At 49.7% G+C, this 23,576-nt stretch overlaps 1 pseudogene; it reads left to right on the forward strand.

Annotated features, from left to right (window-relative positions):
- The window catches only part of LOC126492293 (40S ribosomal protein S20-like), a 3,685-nt pseudogene extending 2,869 nt beyond the window's left edge, over positions 1–816 (forward strand).
- The last annotated feature ends 22,760 nt before the right edge of the window (positions 817–23,576 follow it).

Raw genomic sequence — 23,576 nt, forward strand, 5'->3', positions numbered from 1 at the left:
TTTTTTTATGGAAACCATGGATTGCTGCAGGGTAAACTACTGAGACTCAGGCTTCTGTTGAGCTTGTCATGGCTGGGTCCTACAATCTCAAATCCGAGCCAACGTTCCTTCAGGCATGCATGTGCAAAGTATGCATGCTGTGTGTTCAGAGTAAAGTGTATGTCGGAGTCATGCAATGTGACATGGATAAATGCTATCAGAAACACCTTGGATCAGTCACTTCCTTGATTTTCAATTACTTTTTAGCCATTGTGTCTTCAGAAAGCTTCCACCATTGCCAATACTGACATTCAGTTATGTGACCCATATCGGGTCAAAACCCACAGTGCAAGAAGTTGGCTAGCTTTCTAAGGAGTGGTGGCATGTGCCGCGGAGGTCTGTTCAGCCAGCTCCCCCTCCTGACTCTCAGCTATTCGTCGCTGCTGGAACAAGTCCATCAGGAAGCCATGCCGCAGCCGTGGCTTTCAAAGATACCAAAAAGACGCCTGTGGAACCCGAGGTGGCAATTCACCAGATTCGAATCATGCTCACCAGCCACAAGGTGAAGTCACTGGAGAAGGTGTGTGCTGACCTGATCGGAGGCGCAAAGGAGAAGAATCTGAAAGTGAAGGGGCCCGTGAGCATGCCCACCAAGACCCTGGACTCACTACAAGAAAAACACCTTGTGGTGAAGATTCCAAGACATGGGTTTGTTTCCAAATGAGAATCCACAATCGGCTCATTGACTTGCTCAGCCCTTCTGAGATTGTTAAACAGGTTACTTCCATCAGTACTGAGCCAGGAGTGGAGGCTGAAGTCACTATTGCAGCTGCCTAAGTCAACTATTTTAATAAATTGACTTAATCAGTTGTTAAAAAGAAAAGAAGTTGGGCTGGATGACATCCCATGATGCAAATATTCCATGACACATTCGTTCTGTTGTAGGTGGACGCTGGGTTTCCACCAGATTTTGCCTATTAAGAATACAGCTATAGTGAAAGTGTCCAGGTAGCTCATGTGCTCACTGACATTGGTTTATTTTATTGTGTGTGTATGTGTGTGAGCTGACGGTGGTGGTGGTTGAGACAGGGTCTTACCATGTAGCTCTGACTGGCCTGGAACTCGCTATATAGACCAAGTTGGTCTTGAACTCACAGAAATCCACTTGCCTCTGCCTCCTGAGTTCTGGGATTAAATACACCCAGCTGCTCACTGTCACTGGGATGTGACCCAGGAAGGCAGCTGCCGAATTAAGGGCAAGGCACGTGCACAGCTGCATTTCCCAAAGCAGCCCTGACAATTTCCACTTGTACTGGCTACTCTCTGCAGAGTTCTGGTTGCTTCCTGTGTCCACTCGTGCTTGGCCAGATGTGCTAGCCATCACTGAGATGGTGGGGATTGATGCTGCTGGTGATAATGATGGTGGTGGCCATGGCAACAGGGACGGCTTTGCTCAGCTGTACTGTAAGGGAATTTCTCTCTCTGGACCACAAGTTCCATCCCCAGGGCGGCTTGCTCCAGCAGCTCTGCTTTGTAGAGCCTGAAGAGCCCACCCCTCTGCTTCTGGCCTCTAGCACTGTGGTCTTTAACTAAGGTGTCTCCATACTGCGGCCCGTGGGTGCCTCGCAGCTGTGTGTGTCCCTTCCACCTGGAGCACCCCCACTTCAAATGGCAGCCCCAAAGAGCTTGGGCCACAGGGCACTCCGGAGGGGGAGGGGGGAGGGGGGAGGGGGGGGCGAGGAGGCACATGGGAGGGAGCTCTGCTCCGTGACCAATATGTTATCTATGTATTCATCTGAGGACCCTTCTTAGTTTATCAGACTCAAAACATTGGGTACACATTAAAAAGTAACCAGAAGAGATAGGCAGGAGGAGATCAGGAATTCAAGGTCATCCTCTGGTGTGTAGAGTTCGAGGCCAACCTGAAACACTGTCAAAAAGAAAACAACAAATCCCTCAAAATCCTAAGTGCTAAAATTGTAAAGACTTTAGTGGAAAACCCAGGGGAATTACCTGGGGTTCGGCAAGCACTTTAGTTCTGACACCACGGCACAAGCCGCCAAAGGAAACAAGAGGGCAGACTGGACAGACAGTGACGCTAGGGACTTTGTGCTTCCCAGGAAAAGACACAGGTGTTGCCTGTAGCTCCCCATGCTCTGCAGGTCCTACTGTGGACCACAGGTCTGAGACGGGACCTGCCTCTGACCATACAGAAGCCACCAGAAGCAGGGAAAAGCAGGCAAGACCACACCTGGAATTCAGACTGGTCTCCAGAACCCTAAAAGATACGCCTCTGGTGTTTGTTTTGTTATGTTTAACCCCCCCACACAGTTTGCAGGTTTGTTTATTTGTTTATTTATTTATTATTTTTTGTCATGCTAGCCTGAGGAAATGATGACAAGGATTCAGATCCAAGACAGCAAAGCTTAAGAAGCAGCCCCACTGGCTTCAAGGTTTCTCTCTTGACTCTCCCCACATCCCTCCAAGACCTCCTGCCTCCCCAGTCCCCAACTGTCCCTCTTAAGTTTCTTCCAGCCCTCCTCCTCTTCCTGGCCTTTACAGCTGGCCTTCCATGAAGTCACAGGACGTGGTCACATCTCTAGCTCCTCTCCCTCCATGCACACTTTACCCCTGAGCCAAGCAGGCTTTCCAGGAGATGGGGCTGAGTGGGTCATGGCCCTGCATGTGCCCTGACAGTGTCTTCCCCCTGCTCCCGGGCACACATGTGATACGGAGATATACACGCGAATAAAACACTCATATACATAAAATAAATCAAGTTTCTTAATTTAAAAATTTTGAACTATCAAGCAACTAATAGGAAAACCACTGAAGATGATCTGTGCTCCAGGATATCAGATATTCAGCCAGGATCAAATTCTTTCTAAATTATTTACTTAAGGTGTGTGCATAGGAATCTGAGCACATACACAGCACAGCCCCCGTGTGGTAGTCAGAAGACAACCTGCAGGAGTCAGTTCTCCCCCTCAGTCTTGTGGGCCCCAGAGCTTGAACTTGGCTGCAAGTACCTAACCAAGTGACCCAGGCCAGCAGACCTCTGTGAGTTCAAGGTCAGCTTGACCTTCATAGGGAGATTCAGGACAGTCAGGACTACACAGAGAGATCCTGGCTCAAGCAAAACAAAACAAAAATCTTCCGAATAAGCTCCAGTTCCGGGCTGGCCATTAAACTCTCTGTGATTGATTATCAGTAAATGTTTGATTTGAATACGCACTTTATCCACCCTTGTACCAGAAACTGTAAACATCTTCTTAGGTTCAAAGAGGTCATGTGTAGAAAAAGCTTAAGTCCTTCCACAAAGCAGTAATGCATAATTCCCAAGCTGAGTGACTCCCACGGTCACGTCATTAAACAAAAGACGTTAGATTCGACAAGGCACGTGTCGTATTCTTCAGGGTATGAGGAGCACGGGGCAGGGGTGTCACGGGTAGAGCGTCTGAACGGTGTTCACCCTATTGTCACAGGGCCTGAAGGCAGATGCGGGGACCCGTTCAGAGCATCTTCCACAGGACAGTACTGTCCACATGAGCGTGTCCACTTTGATATCTCATCCAAGTGTCCACGTGTGATTTTGCGGAGGGAGGCATGTGTACTATCTCATAATAAAATTTCCAACAGCAGAACCAGAACGAGCAGAAACAGAGTGTAATGCTGTGGTCAGGGGTGGGGTCGAGATGAGTCTCAGGCCTGGCCAGCCCAGCCCAGGGTCCATCCTGGCTGACATACTCTCTCCCCCTTTTCCTCTTTCCTGGGGTTTCCTTGCTTCTCTTGTTTGCACTTCCAGGGCCACTATTTCTCTCTTGGAGCAAACCCAGCCCCTGTGCACGCTAAGAGCACAACCCTTCCACTGAACCACAACCAAGCCCTTGACTTTCTGAGACAAGGGCTTGATATGTAGCCCAGACTAGCCTCAAATTTCCAATCCTCCTCCCCCGCTTCCTGAGAGCTGGGGTTCCAGATGTGTGCCATCACGCTGACGAGGCCCACCTATTAAGCATCTACAGCTAAGCCCTAGGTATGCTGAGGTAAAGAACTCACAGCCTGTGGCCTCAAGGAACCGTAGGCTGTCAGGGAGACAGGCCTGCAAAGCAGCCAGCGCAATCTCCAGCCTAAGGGTCCCTGAAAGACATCCATCTGAGGAGACAGATAGGGAAACTGACCGGGGAGGACGTCTCAAAGCGGCAATGGAGGGTCAGTTCGGAAAACGGGTGCTGCTCAGGAAGACTGCAGAGGCCCGGTGTTCCTGGCAGAGGTAGCAGCCAACCACTGACCCCTCCCTTCTCCAGCCATGTGGACGTATTCAGAGGTGGACGTGGAAAGGGGGAGCCAGGTGTGATAGCATTTGCCTGTAATCTCAGCACTCAGAAAGCAGAGGCAGGAGGATCTCAAGTTTTGGAACAGCCCATGCTAGAGAGAAAATACCGGCCTAACCTAAGAACCTTAGTGAGAAGAGAAAAAAAAAAAAAAAGAAAAATAAGGAGGCATCTCAAGAATGAAGGTGGAGCACGGGCCCATGTTCTTCTGGAAGAGACAACTATGTTCCTAACTGTAGTCCAGACAGAAAAACAGACAGAAGCAGTCCTGAGAGCTGGAGGCCAGGGTGAGGCTAAAGGTCCTGGGATTACAGGTGTGTGCTGTCATTTCTGCTTGGATCAGACCCTAACGAGCCTTCAGTAAGAATGTTTTTGGAAGGGGGTGACTGCAGAGATGCTCAGTGGTTAAGAGTTTTTACTGCTCTTGCAGAAGATCCCAGTTCAGCCCTTAGCGCCCACATCAGGAAGCTCACAACTCCCTGTAAGTCCACTTCCTCCTCAGGTACCCACTCGTTTTTCATACACATTAAAAACAGTGAAGAACCTTATAGGACCAAGGAGGGGGCTTACTTGGTAAAGTATCTATCTAGCATGTATACCTTGTTCTTCTTTCCTTGGGCTTGGCACCATGTTGTCTGTTGGTAGCCATTTCTTAGGATGGCCTGGTAGCTGCAGGTTCATGTAACTGGCAGTTTCTCATCCCCACCTGGTCCTGCAGTTGCTTTAAAAATAAACGCTCAGAGGCTTAATATTAATTACATAATTTTTGGTCTAATAGCTCAGGCTAATTATTAACTAGCTCTTACAGCTTAAATCAACCCATTTCTATTAGTTTATATTTCACCATGAGGCTCGTGGCTTGTTACTTCGCATCTTGCTTCTCCATCTGCTGCTTAAGTTTCCCAAACTCCGCCTTCTTTTTCTGTTTATCTTTGCTTGGATTTTCCGCCAAGCTCTATTCTGCCTGGCTATTGACCAAACCAGTTTCTTTATTAACCAATGGTAATAAAACATTCACAGCATATAGAAGGGTATCCCACATCAGGTTCAGGCCTTCTGACTACTGAAGCCAGTGGGAGCTGTACCTTCATCACTGGCTCAAGTTCCTTAGCCAGTCTGTCTTAGGGTTTCTGTTGCTGTGAAGAGACACCATGACCACGGCAGCTCTTATAAAGGAAAACATCTAATTAGATAGGCTTACAGTTTCAGAGGTTTAGTCCATTTTCATCATGGCAGGAAGCACGGCAGCATGCAGGCAGACATGATACTGAAGAAAGAACTCAGTTTTACATCTGGATCTGCAGACGGCAAGGAAAGAACCGGCTTGAACTTCTGAGACCTCAAAGCCCACCTCCTTGTGACACACTTCCTCCAACAAAGCCACACCCACTCCAGCAAAGCCACACCTTCTAATAGTGCCACTAGCTATAGACTAAGTATTCAAACACAGGTGTCTATGGGGGCATTCCAATTCAAACCACCACACAGTCACTATGGTAGTAAGAGGAAGGAACCATGCCAATGATCCAAGGTTTCACCCAACACTACATGTCCAAATCTCAGAGACTGACCGCAGGAAGGCTGTCTCCTTAAGTGAACACCACAGAGAATTGATACAGGATGTGGGAGGTGGGGTGTCTTAGTTACTCTTCTATTGCTGCAGGAAGACACTATGACCAAAGCAACTTACAGAGGAAAGAGGTCATTGGGGCTTAAGGTTTCAGTGAGTGCATGCCTGACCATTGCGGCAGGGGAGCACGGCTATGGGCAGGCAGGTGTTTCACTGAGTATTGAGAGCTTATAGTTTGAGACACGAAATGAGGCAGAGAGATCTAATTGGGGATAGTGTGGGCTTTTGAAGCCTCAAAGCCCATTTTCAGTGACACACCTCTTCCAATAGGGCCATACCGCCCAACCCTTCTGAAACAGTTCCACCAGCTCAGGACAAAACATTCCAATATATGAACCTATGGGAGCCATTTTCATCAAAACCATCACGGGAGGCCAGAGTAGCCAACAGCAAGAGGTCATCCCTGTCTTCTCTAGGGGCAGGGTGACTTGGCATAGGAAGCGTGCAAATGACACCTATGGCCAGGGTTTGTGGGTCTCACAGAGCTGACTTGAATCTCAGCCATGAACTCTGGGTAGCTCTGTCTGTAAAGCCCCTCTGCCCTAGTCAACACAGGAAGGTCCTGGGTTCATGCAGACTCTGAAGTCCTAAGGTGGTGAGACTGTCCCTCCCACACTGGTGGCTCAGAAAAAAGACAAAGCTATGTTTTGCCAGGAATGTTTCCTATATCTCTTTTCCTTCTGAGAAACATTCCTGTCTTTCCCTACACGGCAGACAGAGTTGCTGCCTCCCAGATGAGGTCAGCGGCGGTCCTGACAACCGCAGCATCTCGGATGCTGGGACCACCCAGGGCTCGTGCACACATGGCCAGCAGAGCTTCTCCTGGCTCCTTCCTCCGAGCACCGCCTTCTCTCCTGCTGGTTGCAGGGCAGAAGGAGCAGCCAGGAAAAGCACAAGACAGTCTGGTGACAGAACAAACCAGCTTCCCGTCTGGACTCTGTCCCTGAGCCCGGGGCACAGTCCTTCTCAGATTCCTGTGCATTCTGTCCCTGCTTTTCCTCATAGCTCAGAGAGAAATGATTTCATCCCCATGCATGGCAATTCCTGGGCAGTTTCCTGCTGTTGCACTGCTTTCTGCTGCATTTGGAGTGGATCGGAATCGCATCCTCCAGAAGACACACGCACATCAACACGCAACGTGACGACATTTGGGACCAGGGTCTTTGTTTGTACTATCGAGTTAAGACAAGATGATAGTAGACCAGAAGTCTAGAAACTGATACCTTCTAAGAAAATAAGGGCAGAGGCACACAGAAGAAAGTCAGTGCAGAAATATGGCCATGTAGGGAGAGGCCGGTAAAGATAAAAGGCAGATTAGAGGGGTGTGTAAGGTCAAGGAACACCACTAATTAATTGTCCACAGGTGTAGAAGCCAGGGAGGAGAGCTCTCCTGAGAGCCTCGGTCCAGCAGTCCTATGGACGTGGGCTTTTGGACTTCCGGCCTCTGGAACCGGGAGGCTAAATCCTAGAGTTTGAACAACTCTGCCTGCCGCTGCTACACAGACGTTAGAGAGAGCTGACTGGAGGGGGCAGGCGGACAGCTGGAGCTGTAACTCCATTGGTAGAATGCTTGCCCCTGTGCACAACTCTGGACTGGAGCCTCAGCGCCACACACACCTGTAATTCGGCACAGGCAGGAGGCAGGAGGATTAGAAGTTCAAGGTCATCTGCAGCTACACAAAGACTTCAGAGCCGTCAGGGGATCCCTGAGTTCCCCAACTCAAAAAATAAATTAATATAGTTTAAGAAAAAGAGTGGATAACTATGGGTTCTGAAAAGCACCCTCAAACTGTGTGGAACAGGGCAGACAGCTTCGCATCTGCCTGGTTTTCCACAGACGGGGAAGGAGAGGCCAGGAAGTGGCTCAGGCCCCAGGCAGGGTGCGGGGAGACAGCAACCACTACCTCCAGGGGCTTGATCACTGTCGTAAGGACAGTGCCTTCAGCCTGCCTGTTCCTAAACAAACTCCGGAGATGTTAAACTGGGGACGAACAGGCCTGAATTAAGGAGAATGTCCAGTCATCAAAAACTTCCCAGGAGCGTCTGGGCCAGGTAAGGACAATCTGACTTAGATGATGAAGGCAGAAGGACTGAAGAAATGAAAGACAGAAATTCCTCCACCATCTGGGGTGTCGTCACCTGGCTCCTGACACCCCTCTGCAGTCTCCTTGCCAAACCTCTCATGCCAAGATCCAGCCACCGTGAAGTCCTGTATAGGCCCAGAAGAGAGGCTACAGCCCAGCTCTGTGGCCTCTATACGAGTGGGGCCTCTTTTCAATAGCCTACCCACCTTCTGTTTGAGTGTTCCTTCAGTGCTGCAGCTTGAATGGGACATGTCCCCCCCCCCCCCCCCCCCCCCGACTCAAGAACACTGATGACATTGTTTGGGAACATTGTGGAACTTTTAGAAGGTTGATCTTTGCTGGAGGAAGTAGGGTCACTCCGGGGTGGGCGTCGAGATTTTATATGCCCACTTCTTGTTCACTCTCTGCTTCCTGACTATAGATGAATGTACCCAGGTGTTTCTGGCTACTGTTGCCATGCCATGATGGACTGTATCTCCTCAAACTGTAAGCCAAATGGAACCCCCCATCCTTCCCTGAAATTGCTTCCTGTTGCACATTTGGTCACAGCAATACAAAATGTAACCAGTTAGCCCGTTCTGAAACAGTGTCTCAAACGGGATTCCAGATTTGGAAGACACCCCAGACTGGCCTGAACCTCTTCATCCTCCCTCCTGAACCCTGGGATCACAGGTGTGCACCACCATGCAGGCTGGTCCCCCTTCATCACTTGGCTAGCTTCTACTCACCGTGAGGATTCATCACAGGTACTGCCCCTCCTCCAGGAGCCTCCCGCCATGTCCATCATCTCGGTTTCCACAGCATGATGCCCTTACCGCTACCATGTGCCTGCCCACAGCGCTAGGGTTAGCTACAGAAAGTGTCTGGCCCCTAGCCAGCTGGGAGGTTGGATGTGGGTAGGATACTGGCTTCCCATTTCCGTCTCCCCAGCCTCTGCTAGAGAGTAGGCCCATGGTACAGAATAAATAAAACTATAAATGAATGACTTCATGGCTGAGTCATTATGTCTCATCTGCATGGCTAAGAAGAATCTGGCAGAGCTGTGCTGGGGCCGGGACCCCAGGAGCCAAAGAGTGCTGAGAACAGGAGGGCCCATGGCTCCCTAGCTCTGGCTGCTGTCTTCTCAATCCACTGCTTTGCTTGTGTCTGAAGACCCAGCAGGGCAAACAGGGGCTTGTATGTAAGGCTAACACAAGCCAGGGAGCCGGGAAGCCGATGAGGACTGGCAGCCCAGAGCTGGGGATCTATCTGACAGTGTGGTGTGTCTGCACATGGCCCAGAGCTGGGGATCTGCCAGTGTGGTGTGTCTGCACAGAGCCCAGAGCTGGGGATCTATCTGCCAGTGTGGTGTGTCCGTACAGAGCCCAGAGCTGGGGATCTATCTGCCAGTGTGGTGTGTCTGCACAGAGCCCAGAGCTGGGGATCTATCTGCCAGTGTAGTGTGTCTGCACAGAGCCCAGAGCTGGGGATCTATCTGCCAGTGTGGTGTGTCCGTACAGAGCCCAGAGCTGGGGAATCTATCTGCCAGTGTGGTGTGTCCGTACAGACTCGTCAGAGAACTACAGCTGCTCTGCCCTTCCTGGGCACTTGGTTAAGTTCAGAGGAAGAGGTGGGAAAAAAAGGGGAGGCAGAAGGGCCGGAAGTGGGAGGAAGCCTTCTGAACTGTGACAGTGCTGGGTGTGACCCCTTACAGAGGAGCACAACTTTGCCGTTTCCAAATTCATTGAAAAGTCTCTAGAATTTCTTATCTTTGGTTGGAGAGGCGACTCAGAGGTTAGGAGTTCTTTCTGCTCTTGCAGAAGAGCCTGGTTCCATGGCCAGTCCCCACGGTGGCAGCTTACAATCATCTGGGACTTCAGCTCCAGGGGATCTGACCCCCTCTTCTGGCCTCTGTGGGCTCCTGAGCACATAATACACAGAAACTCATAATACCCACAAATTAAAAAAAAAATCCTTGTTTGATTTTCCCTTTTAAACACGGTTTAGCTCTGCAGCTCAGGCTGGCCTCAAACTCCTGGCCTCCCTCCAGAGTTCTGGGATGAGAGTCGTGTGTAACCACACTGGGCCTTAATTTATGTATTGTTTCTGGGCATTTCTAGTGGTTTCTCTAGTGGTTTAGTGGTTTCACAGTCTGCTTGGAGTTAATATTGCATCATTTGGTGGGCTATTTTCTGCTGTTTACTGCCCTCCAGTCCTTCACGCTGTCACTGACACGTGTGTCAGAACTCCACACTCCGTGAACTCCGCAGGGCAGCGCTGTGCTGTGCCCTTCAGACAGCTGCATCTGTCTAAAGGGATTGAGAGGAAGAACAGCCACATCGATACCTTGGTCGCTTCATTCTGTTCTGAACACGTGTGCTTTAGGAAGGCCACATAAGGCTTTGGGACGTGCATTCTCTGTTTCGTTTTCCTCTGATGATGCCTTCAGTTCATTTTCACTTTCTTGAGACAGGGTCTCATGATAGCAGCATGGCCCGTGACCCGCTCACGGCACAGTGAAGGACAGCCCTGGACTTCTAACCCTCCTCCTCTGCTGGTGTTGGGATTACAGGCATGCGCCACCACCCACGGTTTATGTGGCACTAAGACCCAAACCTGGGACCTCTTGCACGCTAGGCAAGCACTCTGCCAACTGAGCCACATCTCCCATCCCCCATCTTCTTTCTACCCTTTTCTAAGTAATGGATTCTTTTCATTTAATCCCAGCACTCGGGAGGCAGAGGCAGGTGGAGCTCTGTGAGTTTGAGGCTAGCCTGGTCTACAAGAGCTAGTTCCAGGACAGGATCCAAAGCTACGGAGAAACCCTGTCTTGAAAAAAAAATATTTTTTTGAAGCCACATTTTATTTATTTCTGTACACACACGCCATGACCCATAGAGGACAATTTGGGAATCGGTCCCCCACTTCCACTCTATGGGTTCTGGGGATCTAACTCAGGTCTCCAGGCTTGGCAGGAAGCATTGTCGTCTGCTAAGCTCTCTCACTGCCCTTCGTGTTCTTTGTTTCTCTCTCCTTCCGTCCCTCCCTTCTTTAATTGCGTATGTTAGAGTGTTTTGCCTGAGTGTAAGTCTGTGTACTCTGTGTGGGCCTGGGCATTGGATTCCCTAGGAGTGGAGTGACAGACGGCCGTGAGTGCCACGTGGTTCTGGAAATCAACCCTGGGTCCTCCTGAAGAGCAGCCAGGACTCTTAATTGGTGAGCCGCTCTCCAGCCCTTACTCATCTTCATTCTTGAGAGCGATCCCCATTCACAGAAGTGGATGGTAGTGGGTACCTTTGATCTCCATGCTCCAAAGGCAGAGGCAGGGAGACTGCTGTGTGTTGGAGGCCAACCTACTCTACACAGAGAATTCCTGGCTGGCCAGGATTAAAGGCAAGCACCACCATGCCTAATCCTGATTGCTTTTTTATTTAATATTGCTTTTTTGGAGACAGAGTCTCTCTATGTAATCCTGGCTGTCTCAGAACCTGCTACAGAGACCAGGATGGCCTCAAACTCACAGAGATCTGCCTGCCTCTGCTTCCCAAGTGCTGGCATAAAGGTGTGCGCCACTATGCCCAGCATCTGATTGTTTTTAATCCTCAAAGAGTAGTTTACCATTCCCCCTTGTTCTATTGTTCAAATTACCCAGTGGATTTCTTCTTCCTAAGCTGAGACACTGCAGAATATTACGTATTCACACTCACACTCACATACACACATACATGCACAATCACACAATCCACTTATTGCAACAAACACTCACACTCTCACTCACACACTTGTACACACACACTCACACATGCACATTCACACACACTTGTGGCAACAACCACATTCACAAACTTGCACATACATGCACACTCACAGCAGACACACACTCTCACACAAGCACACTCACAGACACTTGAGCATGTGCACACACTTGCACACATATGTACACTCATACACTCACACACACGCTCACAGTACACACTCACACACTTATACATACACACATTCACACACGTGTTCACACTTGCATGCGCACACACATGCACACATTTGCATGCATGCAAACTCGCACACACATGCACACTCACACATGCTCATGAACGCACACACTCATACACTTGCACATGCACACCTTGCACATACTCACACACTCGCGCACACACATGCACACTCCAGCACACTCCCACACACACTCGCACACACAAAGGGCCTGTCAGTCAGATAACTGCAGAGCTGACCTTCAGACCCAGGCCTAAGCAGCTCTCACCCTTGCTTTCTTTCATATCAGCCCGATTTTCTTATTTGTACACTGAAAATTCCAGAATGTCTTAAAAGGTGACAGTGGCAGGGCCTCCCTGCTTCTGACTTTCCCTTTGTCTAAAGGCCATCATATTGAGAGGACAGTTCTGTTTACTGCCTTGTCTATCTCTTCTGGGATGGGACATTGGTCAAAGTGCATTGGCTCTGAAGTTAGAGTTGCAGGATTCAGTCTCACCTTTGATATCTGTATGCCCTGGGGTAATTCACTTCAGTTTCCACGTGTAGGAGGCGACTTCAAAAGGTCGTGGGGAAGATGGAGTGAGATATAGCAAGGCAAGCACAGAGAACAGCGGACGATAGAGCAGACACTCATGAAACTGGGCCTGCCTGCTCTGCGGTGGGGGTGGGAGGAGTCACCCTGGAAAGTCAAATTTCCCGAGAGAAGGGTACTGCTGGAGAGGCCAGCTTCTGAGATGTCAGCCCTTGAAGCAGGCTTCTTGGGCTGCTTCCTGTTGAATCGTATAGTCAGGCCATGCCTTGTGGACAGGGAAGCCTGGCTGCCCCTGGGGTCCAACAGCAGAGCTAGAGCACCAGGCTAGCCCTTCAGCTTTGTCCTTTTGATGTGCCCATTCCCCTGTCAGGTGAGACCGAGAAGCAGGGGCATACACTGGAGGGTGGCTTAGCACCGTAGGGGACACCAGCAGTGACTGGACAAGGAGCTTCTGGAGTTTTCTCCAGTCAGAGGGAACTGTTTTGAGATACAGAATACAAAGAAAGACGAGAGGCACTGAAGCACAGGAACGGGAGGAGGAGAGCGGCTGCCGCTGGGACAGGGTGGGCCTGCTTCTGATTTGGAGCTGGTGTGGGCTAGCAGGCAACCTCACAGCTGCCTGCTTCTCTCAGGGAGCTGGCATCACATTGTGACAGAAATTGAAAGCAGCGAAGGGGGCTGGGGTGGGATGACTTTGCCGGCCCATTCCCTCCTTGCCAAGGAAATGCCAGTGTGTTCAGTTCTGACCATGCTGTACCGTTCTGCCAGTGGGTTTGGTTTTCTGCCTCTGCCTAGAATGGCTTTGGGGTGTCTTTCCCTCCTTCCCTCCCTCCCTCTCTCCCTTTCCTATAACCCCCCCCCCAACCACCACCCCTCATACAGATGGAGATCTTGTGGCCCCAAGTAAAGAAAGAATTGGAGGGCACCAGCTTACTGAGCTGGAGTCTTCTTCCCCTACATCAAGCAGCCTCTGGCACCCCAAGTGGGAGTCGGGGCACAGCTGGCCAGTCTCTCAGCTTTGTTTCTCTGCCCACACCTGGCAAGCTGATCCTGAAAGTGAACACAGGTCTATCTGTTCTTCTGCATACAGGGATCATGGTTTATTCTCTGTACAAAGAGGTTGTCCCAGGCCTCCCAGCCATCAGGGGGCAGTGTGAGGATCAGGAGCAGCATTTCTCAGAGTCTGGCCTCCTCCATCTCAGCGACTTCTGGGCTTCCCAATGGAGCCTCAGGCTAGTCGGCTGGGCTGTCTGTTGTCTCCCCTCCTGTTCTGATTAACTGTGTGTGGGGTGGGAAGCCTACCTGCCTTCACCCAGGTTGTGCTCTGAAGTTGCCACAAATCCATCTGGAGACCATGTCTCTCAGTATCATCAGCAAGAGACCCTGGGATCAAGTCATGGGCTCAGCTCCCATGTTCTCTCCTATGAGCCTCAAAATACTCTATCCCATTGTGTCCCTCCCCCTCCCACCCATGAAGCTTCTGTGGTCATGCAGGACCTACCTGGTATAACTTCCACCTTTGGGATCAGCTGTGACTCACGACAACATGAATGGGAGCCACCAGCCAGTTGAGCAATGGATGGCAAGGCTCTTCCTCATGTTGGCCACCTTTCCGAGTGACAGCCCTCACATATGGGGGACATGGATGGATTCAGCCCTTTTCCCTCCTGTAGTCCAGGAGCATCTGGGGGAAGTAAGGAGAGAGACATGCAGCAGCTTGTGTCCCGCAGCTTGCTGCAGAGAGCCGTTCAAACACCGCCATGGCTAGAATGCAGCTCAGGGGTGGAGCATTTGCTTGGCCCATGTAAAGCCCTGCGTTCCATCCCAGCACTATGAAAACACACAAAGCCACCCCACTTTGTCAGTCCTGTCAGTGACCCAGCAGTGGGATATAATCAATCTCTCTCTCTCTCTCTCTCTCTCTCTCTCTCTCTCTCTCTCTCTCTCTCTCTCATTCTCTCTGTAGTCCTGGCTGGCTTCGAACTCATAGGGAGCCCGGTTTATAATCTCCTTATTTGAAAGAGAGGTTAAGCAACTTTCCCAAGAGCATCCAGCACAGCAGTGGCCTCCCTGGGGTTGTAGGCCAGTTCTTGAGCCTTTCTGCGCATTGTGGCAGCATCTGCCCTTCCCATCACTTTCTCTGTGCACAGTGCCCTGCCCTTACTTCCCCTCATCCATCTCTGATCTCCTCAAACTGTAGAGCGTTGTTCATTTTCTCCTCCACTTCCCTGGGAAAAGTTAGGGCCACCTTTTCACTTCCTACAAGAGGGGGTTTGAAAGAGAGGCATACTTCTCAGGGTCCCATAAAACAAGTTGGGCCCCCACGGACTAGGTAACTCTGAACCAGAGTTTTGCTCCTCCCTGGACAACATGGTCTGAGCAGCAAAAGATGGCAGCCAGAGAAACACAAGCCTATACAGAGAAAGCAAGGCAGTCTGTGAGACGAGATGCTCGGACGGGTGCCAGGGACCGCTGGGGTTGTTGCGTCATTGCAAGGCCAGATTTCACGCCACCCATTCAGCGTAGGTCTCAGACTGCTGCAAGCCAGGGTTATAAATAGCTGGGAATATAAATGTTGGGCAGGGAGCACAGAATTCAGCTTGCTCCTGGGAAAGCATGGAGTAGGAACGGGAGATGGTGGCTAAGCTGAACTGGGCTTAGCGTTTGCTAGAAAGATCTGTTTCTTCCACCAGCTGAAAGAGAGATTTGGGTAGTGAATTACCCCAGCTACCAGGGAATCTTGGGATTCACATTCACCCGGCTTTGGTACTAAGGATCCCTAATCTCCACCCTAGATACATGGATGTCAGGGCTGGGATGCCCCATGGCCTCTGATGAATAGAAGGACACACACAGACATTGAGCATCTCTGACCCTGGAATAACTGATTGCAGGGTGGGTTACAAACCCCTAGACTGTGTAACCCACCCAACGCAATCGACACCTGTGCACATCCTGATGTTGTCACTGAGATGGTGCTGGCAGTGTGGCTCATTGGTAGACTGCTTGCATCGTGTGCAGGAGTTGCCGGGCTTTATCTCCCATACAACAAAAATCACTAAAATTGTAAAAAGGCAGCCCCACCCTAGGGAGCTCTCACAGGAGGAAGTATGTTGAGGTTACACGTAACGCTGTCCGTGGGCCGTGGCAGTCAGCACCCACAGGAACACAGGAACAGTGGCTACAACTTCCTGGGCATCCTTTGTTTTAAGTACCAGAGTCGTGGTTACCATCACCAACACCATCAGCACCAGGATGCCACCATTTCCTGACAACCGCTGCAGCTGGCGTCCATTAGAATCTCCTCACTTCTTAGGGCTTTTTGCTGGTTTGTTTTGAAAACAGGGTCTCTTGTGGTCCAGACTGGCCTTGAATTCAACATGGAGTTGAGATGAGGCTGGCCCTGAAGGTCTATACTCCCGCCTCCACCTCTGAGATGCTGGGGCTGTAGGCGTACACAACCATGCCTGGCTTATTGGCTATTCTTTTACAGTCACATCCCTTGCCTGGACCATCACTGCCCAGCTATTACCCCCAATTTTTAAAATGAGAAATGGAGAAATGGAGAGATTAAATTACTTCCCCAGACCCTGGAGCAATTGATCATCAGTTAAGAGCACTGGTTGTTCTTCCAGAGGACCTGGGTTCAGTTCCCAGCATCCATATGTCAGGCTCACAACCATCTGTAACTCCAGTTCTAGGGGATCCCATGTCCTCTTCTGGCCTCTGCGGGCACCAGGCATGCAAATAGCACACAGAGACTCATGAAGGCTTAACACTCTTGCTCAAAGTCATGTGGCTAGTAAGTGGTAAATGAGAATTTGATTGTTTGGTTGTTTTGTTTTAAATGTGTGTGCGCACGCACATGCACATACGTGCACATTCCATGGTACAAGTGTAGAGGTCAAAGGACAACTTTGTGGAACAGGTTCTCTCCTTCCATCTTTAGGTGGATACCAAGGATCATATTCTCCATGAAGCTGAGGATGAACTTGAACTCCTGATCCTCTTTTCTCTGCCTCCCAAATGCCAGGATTACAGGTGTGCACCACTGCACCCGGCAGCCAGGATTACAAGTGTGCACCACTGCACCCAGCAGCCAAGATTACAAGTGTGCACCACTGCACCCAGCAGCCATAATTGCAGGTGTGCACCACTGCACCCAGCAGCCAGGATTACAAGTGTGCACCGCTGCACCCAGCAGCCATAATTGCAGGTGTGCACCACTGCACCCAGCATCCAGAATTATAAGTGTGCACCACTGCACCCGGCAGCCATAATTGCAGGTGTGCACCACTGCACCCAGCAGCCAGGATTACAAGTGTGCACCACTGCACCCAGCAGACAGGATTACAAGTGTGCACCACTGCACCCAGCATCCAGGATTATAAGTGTGCACCATTGCACCCGGCAGCCAGGATTGCAGGTGTGCACCACTGCACCTGGCAGCCAGGATTGTAGATGTGCAGCCCTGCACCCGGCAGCCAGGATTTCAGGTGGGCACCACTGCACCTGGCAGAAAAGGTCCACTAGGGTTTGTTTGCCTTTCATTTCACAGTGTTTGGAGTTGAATCCAGCTAATTCAAGACAAGCTCTCTTCCTTGAGCTGCATTCCGGGTTTGTTTGTTTGCTTTTGAGAGAGTCTTGCTATTGTAGCTAGGCTGTCCTTAGCGAGTGATCCTCCTATGTTAGCATATGAGAAATGCGATTGTTGGCATGTGTCGTTGTGTGCAGCTCTAGATGGGGATTTGAACTCAGGCCTTTAACTCCAAAGCCTTGGCTCTTCTCAACGCATGACCCTTTCTGAAGGAGCAGGTACTTAGCAGGAGACTTAGGGTTTTCTAGGCCTGAGAGATTAAATGGGTATTCACGGTCACAGCATTCAGCTGGAAGGCAGGTGTGGTGCCTGGCCCTGGTCTCAAACAGCTTCCCTGAACACCTTGCTGCTCAGAGCAAATACAACCTCTGCTTGAAAATTGGTTTGCTCAGATGCATGCTTTGGCTAAGAGTGGGCTCTTATTTTACTTCCCACCCACTGAGGACCCTGACAGGAGGAACGGGACTGCCCCTGCTCCTCTCCAGGCAAGCCATCAGTGGCAAATAGCCCGCTAACTACCAAAGAGTCAGTCTTTTGTCTGCTATTGGGTAAGTACATGGCCCTACACTGACTGTGGGCCTGGGACCATCCACTCACTGTTTCCTGGGCCACTCCCACTGAGTGTCAGGCTGCAGGCATGGGACCAGCTTCGAAAGCCATAGGCAAATAGTGTCTAGTTTTTCTTCTGTTTTGAGTGGGTTGACTTGGGAGAGCTGCCCCAAGTCTTCACCATTTCTGGGCTTTCCCCAGGCCTGCCAGGAATGCTCTCCAATCACCCACAATCAGTTCCTGATCTAATGGAGGTAGGGGCAGGGCCTGCCTCAGGCCTCCTGGCAGGATCCCCAAAGGGCGGGAAATGAGCTGGCATAGAAATTACAGTGTGCTATTTATTAGCTGGAGCGTGAGGAAGGGTGATACTGGTGCCAAAAGCTTCTGCTCAAATGCAGCATAGAAATCTGTGAGAGAAATCCTGGGGTGAGAGCCAGGGGAGACAGAGGAGTCCCTGGTTTGGGTCATCTAAAACCAGGGATGCCCAGGTGGCCGGTGACTGAAACTCAACTCACTCCCTCTTACGAAGAGAAATATATTGTTGGTTCATAGGACCAAGAAGGGCAGCTAGAGTAGGAAATCTGTCATGGAGGCTTCCTGCCCATCCTCGCTTCTCTCCCATGCCATCTCTGGTGACCCTCACCCATCAACATCCCCTCCCCTTCCTCTTTTTAGGAAGAGATTCTTTATTGCTGAAGTGTGATGGGTGGAGCCAGCCATGTCCCAACTTTCTAGGCTTGTAGGAATAGCCAATGAGATATAAGTGGGAACTTTGGAGCAGGGCTTCTAGAATGTTCTTACCCTTGCCTCTTCCCTCCTTTTTCTGTCTATAGCATGGCCCTGAGGACTGGTCCTGAGATAGCCATCTGGGGCCAAAGAAAATCACACTGGGCTAAAATATTCTGAAGGAATTTTATACTGAACCAGCTCAAGAAATGGTATCTGCTGGGACGCTTTGCATGTGAAAAAGTCACTGTGGTCATGTGGTTGGATCTCTGGGACTTGTGGGTGAAATCAGTTTCCACCTACACCACCCGGGAGTGGTGTTTTCAGTGGCAGGAAACACGATCCCAGGGCACCGGGCTGGTTCCTTCAGGGCTGCATTCCCGGAAAGGAAGGGGATGGCGCCCCAGCTCTACCCGGAAACTCCTGGGGAAAAGCTATGATATAGCCCAGCTTGGACCATGTGGCCCTGCCTTGATGGTGCTGCCTAGCAAGCAAGACCCTCTGATTGGCTTAGCACGAGTCACGTGGCCTCTCAGGAGCTGGATGGGCTCTGCTAATGAAGAAGTCAGACAGAGAGTGTGCTTGGCCCTGGAAACAAGAGTCCTAAGAAATATCTGAGGCTGTTGGATGGAGTGAGAGAACTGAGTCCCGCAGGTTGTCCTCTGACCTTCACCAGTGCACTATGATGTGCATGCACGCACACGGGGGAAAAAAATGTAACTATTAAAAAAAAATAAGATTTTTTGTTTGTTTGTTTTTTGAGACAGGGTTTCTTTGTGTAACAACTCCAGCTGTTCTGGAACTCGCTTCATAGACCAGGCTGGCCTCTGCCTCCCAAGTGCTGGGATTAAAGGCGCGTGCCACCACCGCCTGGTGGTCATCCTCTACTTTATAGTAAGTTTGAGATTAGCTCAACTACAGGAAACCTGACCCAAAAATCTTAATAAACGAAAAAAAATTTTTTTTTAAATCTCTCACAAAACAAAATAAAAGTCCAGTCCAAACAGACCCATCTTGAAGGCTGTTGCCACCATTTAAGAACAGAATTAGAGGGGCTGGCGAGATGGCTCAGTGGTTAAGAGCACTGCCTGCTCTTCCAGAGGACCTGGGTTTGATTCTCAGCACCCACACTGGGGCTCACAACTATCTCCAACTCTAGTCCCAGGGGATCTGATGCCCTCTTCTGGCCTCCTCCAGCAATAGGTGTGTGCATGTGGTATACATACATATGTGCAGGCAAACACGCAATAAAAATAAATCCTTTAAAAAACAAGAATGGAGTTAGATACAGAGACTACCCTTCATCTTGTTAGGCATATAATAAGGCCCATTCCCTCCATGCAGGTGGGGCTGGGAATTTAACTGGGCTTCTGTCCCTGTGTTTCATGTTCCCTCAAAGGGAAAAACCTTCATCCTCACCTGAGCCCTGGAGGGTTCCGATCCAGGAAGCTTCCCAGCCCTTGTCTGGGCCCAGCAGGGTACCAATCGCACTCACAGGCATTTCATCATCTCCATGCTGCATTGGAAAGGAGGCCCATCCCTCAGCCCGGAGAGAGGTAAGAGAGATGTTGCACAGAGCCTGCTGAGTTCCATGCCTGTAACTTCACGAGCTTTCCAAGTTTATACTCAATACTGGGAACGCTCCAACTCAAGTGTGGTCACTTTAGAAAGCCTGTCCTAGGTCTTGAGGATGACTCAGTGGTTAAGACAGCAGTACCCTGCTCTTCCAGAGGATCTGAGTCCTGTTCCCAGCACCCACACTGGACAACTGTCTGTAGCTCCAGTTCCAGGGGGTCCAGTGCCTTCTGGGGCACGTCATACATGTACACAGTCTCTCTCTCTGTTTCTCTCTCTCTCTCTCTCTCTCTCTCTCTCTCTCTCTGTCTCTCTGTCTCTCTCTCTCTGTCTCTCACGCAGTTGCGCATGCATATAAAAATAAAACAGCCCTTCTTTTTCTGAGTGAACATAATGAACTGAATTGTTCTGTCAAAGCTGGAATTGTCTCTGGTTTGTCATTGCGTCCTGAGTAGGTGGGTAGACATTTGCTTGCAAACTCTCAGGAGAAGTTAACAGACTAGTAGTCTTCAGAGAACATGACAGTTTTTCCCGGCAAACGCAATGCTTTTCAGCCAGTCATGGTGGGGCATACCTACAATCCTAGCACTCACCGGGCTTAGAATTGAGAGTCGGAAGCTAGAACAGATTATATAGCAAATTTTAGAAAACAAAATTGTCCCTTCAAGAGAGTGACTGCCTCTGACCCGCAGTGTCAGGGCCTCTGCCCCAAGAGTAGGACTTCGTAATTCTACTCCAGGCTCACCTCTACCAGAGGCCCTACCATAGACTGGGGAGGGCAATTTGTACTATGTTGTACTGTATTGTGTTGTACTATGCTGTGCTGGATTTTCAGACAGTTTTGCTATACAGTTCAGCCAGGCCATGAACACTCCAACCCCTTGCTTCACCCTCTCAATGCTGATTGGCAGAGTTTTAGATGCTTCAGCCCCTCCCTAGTGGGACGTGGTTTCCAGCCTTGTTCTGAGAGCTGGCTCCTCTGCTATCTCCCACATCCTAATCCAAGGGAATGAACTTTCTCTTTTCTCTCAAACTTTTCCAAAGAGAGGCCACGAGTTCTGCGTTCACCTCCCCATCTCTTCCCTGTTAGCCTCTTGGAACAGAGTTCCCACCCCTATTGTCCTGCTCCCTCTCTTGGTTTCCATCCCAATGACTGCTCTGTGACAGCCCTTCTCGACCATGCTGAGGCTCATGTGACACCCCCTCCTACTCTCTGATCTCACTGCCTTCATCCCCACTCTCTCTATTTATCTATTTCAAGACAGGGTCTTGCTCTGTAGCCCAGGCTGGCTCCCAACTCATGGCAATCATTCTTGTCTCAACCTCCAGAGTGCTAGAACTACAGGTGTGCCAGTAAGCCTGCCCCAACATATATGCTTAGTTTTGGATTTTGGTTTTGGTTTTGGACAGGGTTTTACTCTATAACCCAGGCTGGCCTTGATCTCATAGCAATCCTGACTTAGTCTCCCAAGTGCTGGGATTATGGATGTGAGCTGCCACACACAATCTTACTCTTTTTTTTGTTGTTTGTTTGTTTGTTTTAGACTGGGTCTCTTGTAGCCCAGTCAAACTCACTAGGTAGTCAAGGATGACCTTGGACTCCTGATCTTTGTGCCTCCACCTCCCCAGTGCTGGGATTCCAGATATGTGTTCCAGGCCCAGGATAACTTGGAACTGAGATTGAGCTCAGGGCTTCACAACGCTCGGCAAACACTCTCCCCAGTGAGTCGCATCCCCAGCCCCTCACTCATCTTTAAACATTTCCATCCTCTTTATTTATTCTGACTTCTAAAAGTTTTGAGAATGACTCTCTAAGTCATTGTGGTTTTTAAGCTGTAGCTCACAATCCATTAATGAATAATTAAATCAGTTCAGTATGTCAGGATCAATGAGTGTTTTCTAAGTAGAACAGCGAGTTAAGGAGCATTGCCCAGAGTAAGCTAAGCACCGGTGTGCACACTACTAGTTTGTGGGTTGTGAGGAAAGAGTCATTCCTTCCAGTGAGTAACAAGTTTTGAGAATTTCTGTTCTACAGCATGGAGGTCCCTGTCAAAGCAAAAAAGTAGAAGGTCATTCAGATGGCCCAGTGGGCTAAGATATTTGCTACCAAGGCTGTTGATGTGAGTTTGATCCCCTGGATCCACGTGTCAAAGAGACAAGAGATTCCCACAGATTGTCCATGCCCCACCCCCAAAACAACAACAACAAAGCCCTGAAAACAGATAGATTGTATAATCCATCCCATTTCTGGGTAGATATCCCAAAGAAATGATGCCAGCACACCGGACAGATACCTGTAGGCCTGTAGCATGTGAAACCAGCCTTGCTGCCCATCAAGAATGAGATCCTATCCTTTGCAGGAAGACTGTTAGGACTGGAGTGTTATCATTGAAATAAGCCAGATGCAGAAAGACAAATATCACGTGTTATTTCTCATGTTGGGAAGCCAAGAGTTGACTTGACAGGGGCTAGGGAAATGGTTCAATGGTTGAGAACACTTTTTGCTTTTGTAGAGGACGGGAGTTTGGCTCCTTGCACCCATTTTGGATGCTCACAAACACCTGTAACTCTAGTTGCAGAGGACCTGATCCCCTCTTCAGGCTTTCTGGGGCATCTACCTGCATGTACACATGACACACGCACACACATACATACATAATAAATAAAGACATTAGTAAATCTCATAAAAGTCAGCTTGAGTATAAAATGGAGACTAAGAGAGGCTGGGAAGGGTTGGAAAGAGCAGACACAGACAGGTTGGCTTTGATTAGTGCACACTATAGAATGTACGGAAATGCAACACTGAACCTCATCAACACACAGTTAACACATGCTAGTCAGGAATGAAAAGACAGCCAGGTGTAGTAACACACACATGTAACTCCTTCAGAGGTAATGAGAGGAGGCTTAGGAGTTCAAGGTCCTTTAGGCTGAGTGTGGTGGTACAGGCCTTTAATTATAGCACTCAGGATAGTGAGACCCTGTCAAAACCAAAACAAACAAAGAACATCCTTTCCCCTCCCCCCCAAAAAAATCACAAGGATAAAAAGGACTGAGGCTGTTGCTCAGTGGTAGAGCTTATGTAACACCCTGGATTTTATCTTCTGCACCCCAGAAACACACACACACACATGCCATTTTTAGGTTAGAGGGCTGGCTTAGCAGTGAAGCATAAAGACTCTCAACAACCATGTAAAAGACAGTGTAGCCATGCGCATATGCCTGTAGCCCCAGTGCTGCATCACACACACACACACACACACACACACACACACACACACACACACCAGACAGTGACAGCTGTGCTGGAGATATGGCTCAGGGCTCAAGAGCACTCTGTTCTTCCAGAGGCCAGAGTTCGATTCCCAGCACAGAAATGGACAGCTCGTAGCTGCCTGTAACTCCAGCTCTGGGCGATTCACAGCCCTCTTTGGGCCTCTGAGGGCATCTGCACACACGTGGCACACACTCACAAAGACACGCGCCCATAAGTCAAAATAAATCTAAGACGCAATAACAACAAGCACAAAGATCTTCAAGGAGCTTTGGGCTGATTTTATTGTATTGATCTTTTATTTTGTTGCATTTATTTATTTAG

This window comes from Alexandromys fortis, unplaced genomic scaffold, assembly GCF_014885135.2.
Source record: "Alexandromys fortis isolate MF-2015 unplaced genomic scaffold, M_Fortis_MF-2015_v1.1 scaffold_80, whole genome shotgun sequence".
NCBI classification, from domain to species: domain Eukaryota; kingdom Metazoa; phylum Chordata; class Mammalia; order Rodentia; family Cricetidae; genus Alexandromys; species Alexandromys fortis.